We start from the raw sequence: 8,860 nt of genomic DNA, 5'->3' as shown, positions 1-8,860 counted from the left end.
CTGCCCCGGCTGCCTATCATGCGGCCCTCAATGGCTTGCCAAAACTCAGTAAGCAGCCCTCCGCCCAAAATAACTGCCTGCCCCTGGGCTTAACCCATGTTTTGCACTGCTTTCTAAACTAATTGCCCTTACAGATTAGCAAAATCTAATCTTTATTGGCATTAGATTCACAAAACTAAGAGTTACCCTAAGAAGTGCACATGCCTCTTCCTGTCCCCTAGCTTTGAAGACTGCATTCATTTTCATAGGAAGATCCATGATTTGCAGGATTACTTTCAAAAAGCAGACAGCAAGAAGCAGTGTGGGTCTAACATTACTGGAAGTTACCCCACACCCTATCCTAAAACTTTAATGTACAGGCGGCAAAACACAAAGACATGCCCCTTCATGTAAAAACATCAGGATTGCAAGAAATATCAAAATTATGCAAGATAGAATGAGTCAAGGGAGTGCCTCATTATCAGACAGTATCTTTTAAAAAAAACTGAATATTGCCAAGCTTAATCGTACACATAGATTTCTCTTGTCACTCACAGACTAACAGAAAAATACCCCCATCGGTAATCACTAAAATTTATTGAAAGGAGACGTAAAAAATAAATCCGCAATAGGGATAAGGAAATCACACACACACACACACACACACACACGCGTGGTGGCTGTGCTGCAGGTGGGGCAGGGGGGAGCTCTGGCTGTGCCATCTGTGCATCGTTCCTCTGGCAGCAACTTGGGCTGCTGCTGCAGGAACTGGGTGCCATGTTGGTGGGGCTGTGGGCAGCTAGGATCCCAGCGCTGCTGGTTGCTCACTCTTCCCAGGTCCCAGCCAGGGATCAAACACCAAACTCCTGGCAAGCCTGGGCCAGCCCGTGTGATCGGGGCTCAACAGGAGTTTGGCCCCTGCCCCAGTCACGCAGGGATGGGGCCAGGCAGGGGCTCTGGGACCATGGGGAGAGGCAGCAGCCTCCCAGTCAGTCTGGGATGGGAAGCAGTTTCCCACTCTCCTTTAGGGAACAAGCCCCTCCTGGTGGGCACCAGCAGAGGAGTGACCTGGCCCCTTGACAGTGATGGTCTCTTGCCCCTCTAGACAGCACAGGAGCAGTGGCTGGGCCAGGCCCAGCCGGGAACTATGGGAACACAGGGAGAAGCAGCATGCCTGGGGCAGGGTACATGGGGTTTACCCCAGGGCCCAGTCACTGCCCCTGTGCTGCCTGGAGGGGTTGAAGGCTGTGGCCATCAAGGGACCAGGTCACCCTTCTGCTGGTGCCCACCAGTCAGGGCTTACCCCTTAAAGGGCCACAGTCTCTCCCCATGTTCCCAGAGCTCCAGAGTGCTGCTGCCTTCCTCTTCTGGTCCCTGCCCACCCAGCTCTTTCCTGATGAATGAACAGAATGATTTAAAGCAGGTATTCACTTTTATATGTTTTAACATGCAATTTTATAGCACTTTGAACAGTATACTGTCATTACTAAATTGTCTGCCTCCCATACCCCTAATTTCATGCAATCCTGAAAATTTAAATTTAGATATATAGGTATGTATATGTATTATCAATAAAATCAAAAGAACAACTTAAGAATAAGCATTAATTTTAGGCCTCAAAGTTATAGAAATAAAAACTGAGTTGTGTCAAGCCTAAGTATCTTATGCCTAAGCCACAGATGTAAATGGCTATAGTCCTACAAATGTAAGAACAGGCACGTTTACTGTTCATGTTGAGTGCAAGATCACAACAGGTTTTTTTTTAATATTCTATCCCAGCAATAAATAGATATCCAGATATAAAACAGCTGGATGACAGCATTAGCCTACTAATATTGTTGTTTTAACAAAAGAAAAAACGAACACACGACACCATCAAGAAAACCTACCCAATCCTGCTCTTCCAGAGCAATAAGGCAGCTTTTCCTCACAGATCCAGCAAGGAGAACAGAAAATACCAGACTCCTAACACCCATCTGAGGAGTCAATGGGTAATACAAGTGGCCTTACCTTCAAGCATTCTCTGTCCTAAATAGAGCAGTAGTGAAATATTTTCCATGTAGGAAAAACTAAACAATTCAGCCCATTGTAAAGAGTCAGTGCCAAGTCCAGGCAGAGCACAGGTAAGTTTGGAGGAGATACTAAAGGACAAATCTGATTAGCTGGTCAGCAAAGGGAGAATAGTGCAAAATTCAGTTCTGAGGTGGGAAAAAAAAGAGAACATGCATGAATTTGTTATATGCAGAAGAAAGCAAGTATACCCATGCTTGTATGCATGGGCAAAGGTGTGCATGGCTGCACTGAGACAAGATGGTTGGGCATGTTGTTCTATGTGGTAAAAGTGATAAGTAGATTTTTGCCTGGCTTATTTAAAAAAACCTTGCAAAAAAACTAAGATTATGCAAGACATCCTTATCACAGTCCAATATTAGGACATGCAAGTGTGAATATCCATTGCTTTATATACAGTATTTTTCACTGGAAAAATAGTGAGGGGAAACATTGGAAGCAGAGTTTTCTGTAATATGTTGTGGCAGAAGATGCTTCAATGCATTTAGAATAGTTACCATGACACAACAATAGCCTTTTAAAGGTATATAGATTTGATTATGAACTAATTCACTCAAATACTGTTTTAATACCATGAAAAACTCTACATTGCCAAATAGCTTCAAGACTCCCTAGAATTTAAGTGTGCCTCTCCATCCCCAAATCTTACTGGCCAACATGAAGCCACAATCACCTACCAACATCATCTAAAGCACTTTTTTTTCCCTCCAGCTGAGGAATATAAGATTGATTAATTGATACCATGATTTCTGATTACGGCATAATACAGCAAGCAGCTGGGTTTCTTTCAGTCCATTACTTCAACTCAACCATATGCTCTCCTGTTTGGCACTAGGTAAAGGTAGCCATTAGCTGGCTTCAGTTGTTCTTGCTGCCTCAAAACTTCCTTACCTCGTTAGCATTTCCTGACTACCTTCCATTCTCACAGGGCTTGATTAACTTTGCTAATAGAGAGTTACAGCAGCTTGCACATTCCCAGAGGACTCCATTAGGTTTCATGGCCACTGAAAACTATTTGAATGCTACGGCAAATTTCTCTATGCTAATATAACACATGCCAACCTACCGGTGCAAAGACGTTTTTATGCGAGTGATCTACAGCTTTAAAAACAAGTGATCCCCATTATCAGTCAGCATCATGGATTCACAAACAAACAAACATTTTCAATGTTTTTTTCTTGAGCAGTCTTGAACTCAGCCCATTGGAGAATCTTGACCGGTTGGAAAAATGGAAAGCCAATTCTCTTTCATGAGGAACACTCTGTTACAAAAGGGCTAAACACACAAACTGTAGGAGATAAGAACTATTACAGGAAATGCCACATACATACAGCATCTAAATCTGCTCAATTATTTCATTCCTATATCAGACAGTTCCTACTCAAGCAGTTTTAAGAGAAAAATCAAGCAATCTAGAAGCTAAGATTTAGATGGGGAGAAAGGGAGAATGCTCCCTTCCACTCCTCATCATTTCTCCCCAACTCAAACAATTCAATAAAAAATAGTGAAGGTTTTATACCATTCCATGTGGTGTTGGAAACCTAAAACAAAACAGCACCACATGTGTGTTCAAAAACCAGGAAGTACAACTGACTTATAAATTAGATTTCTGTTTTGACTTAACACCTGTTAAGAGAAAACTATTGTGTTGACAGTGGCCCCATAAGCTTTGAGGTCCTCAATACTACCAGTGCCTGCCTGGTTAAGTCAGTTATTCATCACCTCTTATAGTAATCTTATCTCAGTAGAGGAAACTATTTGTCAAAAGAAACAGCACCTCACGCACCAACTGCTACCTCGCAAGGCAAGAGAATTGGTGGTTCTCAACCTTTTTAAAAACTCAAGGAACCCCTCAGAATGTGGCAGGTCTTAGTTCTCACTTATTTTCTGACTACAGTAAGAAAAAAAAAGACCAATTCTTCTGTTGCAAAGAACTCAGAAAGACCACTGCAGGTCAGAATTTTCTGTTAATACTATAGAATCCCATTTGAAACCTCTGGGTTTACCTCATGAATCGTGTCTGCCACATGGCACCCTGGTTGAGAATCACCACACTAGTGACTTACATTTACAAAGAAGTTTTTGCCAGGCTCTGTGCTTTCACAGTAAACCTTGGAGCTTAACCCAGTTCATGCTGACAGGATAAGATGAACATTTAATTTTATGTCAGGTCATGCAGGTGGCATGTCTAGTCAGTATTTATCTTGGCAAGTTTCTGCTGTGGCCCAGTTTTGTGACCCAAGTGTCAGGAAAAACACTGCATCACACTTCGCTAGCATAATACAAACATTTTTTGAAATTGGCATTTGAGGGACCAACAAACCACAAAAACAGGTAGCCAAGAACTAACAAATTTTTGGCCACCTAACTTTGACCCTTTTTCCAAATTTACCTATTTATAGGTCTTGTTTGCCAAGGCCACATAATTACATGCAAGAGAAACTTTAAAGCCTTTATTATAAAAAAAAAAAAAAGACGTGAAAATTGCAAGAGTGACCCCCCATCCCGCAACCCCATCAGGAACAAAATATCTGTATCACCAGTAACTGAAACCCCATTCCCCCACCACACTTCAAGGGAATTACACATTTAGGACTAGCCATCTGTCTGCCACCTTGCACAATGCCCCTGAATAAGCCCAGCATGACACAAACTTGTCCACATTTTGCTGCAAGATGAAGTGTCCATACTCAACTAAGACCCATGCCTGGTCCAGGAAGTCAGAGTTAGAGCCAGTCCCTGCAACTAAAGTGACACAGGTTTTCCACCAAACATCCAGCTAAAGAGCTTTCATAACCACTACCAAGCTATTGCATTCCCTTACGCAATGGCCTCAGCTTCCTACACTTGTGTTACTACCAAAAAGGCCACCTAGGGACTCCAAATCCATGCTCTCAAACCTGGAACATTAGTCTTTCTGTTTGTAATCCTGTTTTTACTTAATCATTTCATTTATTGGTTACATTACAATTACTTAAAGCAAAGCCTGAAAGCTTTCTGACAAAGGTTCTTTGACAAGAAACAAGGGTTTCCCCATGATGCAAACAAATCTGCTTGTTTCACATCATTCTGAGACAGCACAGACATACAACCATATATGCTTAAAATGCCTTTTAAAAAACAAAAACAAAAAAAAAAAGCAAACGAGAGCCATTAATATTCCAAGGTTTTATATTTTTGTTGGAAATGCTTTGTAGGTTTCATATCTACTGGAAAGAAGCAAGATCACCAAAATTCCACATCCTTATCCCCACATGCAAACTCATGACAATATGGTGCCAAGTATTATGCTCCCTCCACTACTGCTTCAGAGTGTAACAGCAGCTCTAGTACCTGTGCAAATACAGGCTTCTAGAGGCCCATTTTGACTCACCATCCTTTTTACCCACTGTAAAGAAGTTGGACATTGGGTAAGTTTTTATGTTACTGGCCTACGCTAGCACCACCACTACTCATAGTGCAGCTGTATTGAGGAGAAGCTGAACAACATCTAGTATTCCTTTTTCAGATCAGTCCTCATGAGTCTAAAAGGTACAAGACTAATTTTGCCAATCATGCAAGTGCATCCTAGTGGTCCTAGAATAGGCATATTGTTAGCCAGCAAGCAACAAATGTTACTAGTGTACTTAAAAAAAGAAAAGGAAAAAAGTGACTCTGACAATAAGAAACGTCTCATTTTAAGATGTATCATCTATTTGCCATGAGATAGATTCGGTTACCAAAAGTCAGACTGTGTACAAAGAACTCACCTTAAAATTCTCAACTAAGAGCATGCTGGACATTAATTCCTCCCTTTTACAAGATAATAACTGAGCAGCTACACTCAGAAGTCAGCTTGGAAACCTGGATGAGCAGGGACTGTTTGTGGGATGTGGAGCTTTTACCCTTTACATCATTAGCTGAGATCAAGACCTGTTTAGCAAATCTGCCTACCAACGAATCAGGCCAAACACAGCAATTTTTTGTCTACGTTCGACCAATTGCTAATTATTTAAGTCACTGATTTCTTTAAACAAAGTTTATCTTTGTCACTTAAGCCAGCAGTATCAATGGAAATGATGCCAACTCCAAATGTTCCTAAACTTCAAAATGGCTAGTTCTGTGGGAGTATTTATCTTATTTGGGGTGGGCTAGAAAGGCAAGTGTACACTAGTGTAAATAGAAAGTGTAAATTGGTGTAAAAGGAGATGCCATATTGTATAGCTTTGTACAGGTGTAACTAATAGAAACCAGAGGTAGTTTTTTGTCCTGCCTGACTCCAAACTATTTATAAGTGCACCTTAAACTAAGTACTTGTATAAGGCGGGCCTGTACTTTGACTTAATAGAATAGTGCAGAGGCAGAAAAGGATCTTGGCCCATGTTCATCTTGGCATCAATAATGACTCCAACAGTGTGGGGACGTGGTCAGGAAGGCCAATCATACCTTGTCATGCATCCACAGATGCATCTCGAGCAGATCCAAGGAGGTGATCCTCCCCCTCTATGCGACACTGATCAGGCTGCAGCCGGAGTACTACCTCCAGTTCTGGGCGCCGCGCTTCAAGAGGGATGTGGACAACATGGAGAGGGTCCAGAGGAGGGCCACTCGCATGATCAGGGGGCAGCAGGGCAGGCCCTACGAGGTGAGGCTATGGGACCTGAACCTGTTCAGCCTCCACAAGAGAAGGCTGAGGGGGGATCTAGTGGCCTGTTACAAACTAGTCAGAGGGGACCAGCAGGCATTGGGGGAGTCCCTGTTCCCCCAAGCACTACCAGGAGTGACTAGAAATAACAGTCACCCCACTGGCAGAGGGCAGATATAGACTAGATATCAGGAGGCGCTACTTCACTGTCAGGGCAGCTAGGATCTGGAACCAACTTCCAAGCGAAGTGGTGCTGGCTCCTACCCTGGGGGTCTTTAAGAGGAGGCTAGAGGAACACCTTGCTGGGGTCAGTTGACCCCAGTACTCTTTCCTGCCGTGGCAGGGGGTCAGACTTGATGATCTGTTCAGGTCCCTTCCAACCCTACCAACTATGAAACTATCTAGCAGTTTAGACAAGGACAAGTCAACAGCCAACACCAAACTAGTAACATGGTTCTGAACATTACTATGTTAGTAAAAAACAGCACCTTAACTGCTTTTAGGTGGCAGGTCAGCTGAAAGACTTTAATAGGGTCCATTTACAGTAGCAATACGTGTACAGTGCTCATGTAATAATGCATGAGTGATACACTATAATAGATTATGTAAATTTATGTTATTATAATATTATTATAATAAGGGGGAGCTGAAGAACAGGAGGCAATGGTGGGGGTGGTGCCAGGTGTCAGAGGGAGGCCTGGACTCATCCCTTTCTAGTATAACAATAATAATATATATTAGGCCTGAGCTGCCACATGCTGTCAAACAGCCCCCAAGACATGCGAATCTAAGTTTTGTTTTTTCTTTTTAATAATATATTTCATGTTCCAAGTCAAATCAGACAAATCCATTCCAAATCGCATTCAACAGAGCAAAACTTGATCATTGCAAAACCCGTATCGACTGAGCAGGCAGAACTCAATCGTTCCAAACACCACGTACAGCACTGCAAACAGCAAGCACCCTCTATCCCAGACTTCTCACCCTGGGGCTTCAGATATTCCCAAATCCATAGGCAGGCATCCTACATGCAGGCCCAAGCCCAGAGGTCTTGGTGTGTGGCTGCCCCCAGATACTACAGACAAGCTTCCTCCACCCCAGACTCTTTAGTCCAGAACTTCAGATACTCCCTATGCACGATCTTAACCCACAAGTATCTAAGTCCAACAGCAACTGGTCCTCCAGCAAGCCAGGGAGGGAGAGTGGAAGACAGCCAGCCTCCCTCACGAAGGGGAGTGAAGACCTCTCACAGACTGGCCACTCTTTGCTCACAAGGGAGGGTGACCCACCGGGTCGTGAGGGAAGCTGGGGTCCTCTCCACAACCCCTGAGCAGGACAGCTCCTGGCCCCAGCCCTGCGGCACTCCAGCCCCTCTTCGCCACCCTGCCAACCAGCCCCTCTCGGGGTGGGCGCCACCTTCCTCACCCCCGTGTCTTTGAGCACTTCCAGCGCCCCTTGGGGGTGTCAAACGCTGGTTTGAGGGGGGGTGCCAACCCCTCGGGCTCCTGTCTGCGGGCACCTCGCCCGCCCCGCGCAGCCCACTCCCAGCCCAGCCGAGCAGAGACAGCAAGAACCCGGCGCTGCTCGCTCAGACAGGATTTTAAAACGGGTGGTGAGGCGCACAGCCATGTCTGACGCGACAGGTGCGCCCGGCCGACTGCTCAGGCAAAGGGGCCCAGCTCGTGCTCCCCGCCTCCCCCAGACCACTGCAGGGGCGAGGGCGGCAGCCGGCCCCGAACCCGCGGCCCCTGGGGCGCGGCGGGGGAGGAGGGGCGCCTAGACCCCCGCAGCCACTACCCCCCGCACCCGGAGGGTCCGCGCGACGTGCCGTGCCTTGTGTCCCCTCACCTGGTCCCGCCGTCGCCCCGTCTCCTCCGGCCGCCGCAGGAGCAGCCGCCACCGCTCCTGCCCCCGCCCCCCCTCCCTTATTGCCTCCTGCCTACCCTATAGCGTCATCATCGCACGAGGCCGTGGCAGCCAATGGGAGGCCGGGTCTGTCAGGAGGCGCGCGCCGCGCGCCGTTCTCCAGGGGCTGCTGGGTCTTGTAGTCGGGACCGCCGCGAGCGGCAAGGGGTAGTGCGCATGCGTCTGTCGCACGCAGTGGGCGCGAGCAGTCGGAGCGTTTTCCGGTCCTCCGCCTTCCTTAGCTGACGCGGATGACATCACGCCGCTCTCTGCGGCCGGTTC

At 46.0% G+C, this 8,860-nt stretch overlaps 1 protein-coding gene across 1 annotated transcript in view; it reads right to left on the bottom strand.

Moving 5' to 3' along the window:
• Window positions 1-8,561, bottom strand: part of ADIPOR2 (adiponectin receptor 2) — a 92,568-nt gene extending 84,007 nt beyond the window's left edge. The window contains exon 1 of the mRNA XM_019515535.1: window positions 8,522-8,561. The gene's annotated coding sequence lies outside the window, so the exon portion shown is untranslated. The remainder of the gene's footprint in view (window positions 1-8,521) is intronic.
• Between the last annotated feature and the right edge of the window lie 299 nt (window positions 8,562-8,860).

This window comes from Gavialis gangeticus, unplaced genomic scaffold (assembly GCF_001723915.1).
Source record: "Gavialis gangeticus isolate Ggan-Ray unplaced genomic scaffold, GavGan_comp1, whole genome shotgun sequence".
In the NCBI taxonomy this organism is placed as follows: domain Eukaryota; kingdom Metazoa; phylum Chordata; order Crocodylia; family Gavialidae; genus Gavialis; species Gavialis gangeticus.
The sequence above is the reverse complement of the archived record's forward strand: the minus strand, read 5'-3'. Positions and strand labels throughout refer to the sequence as shown.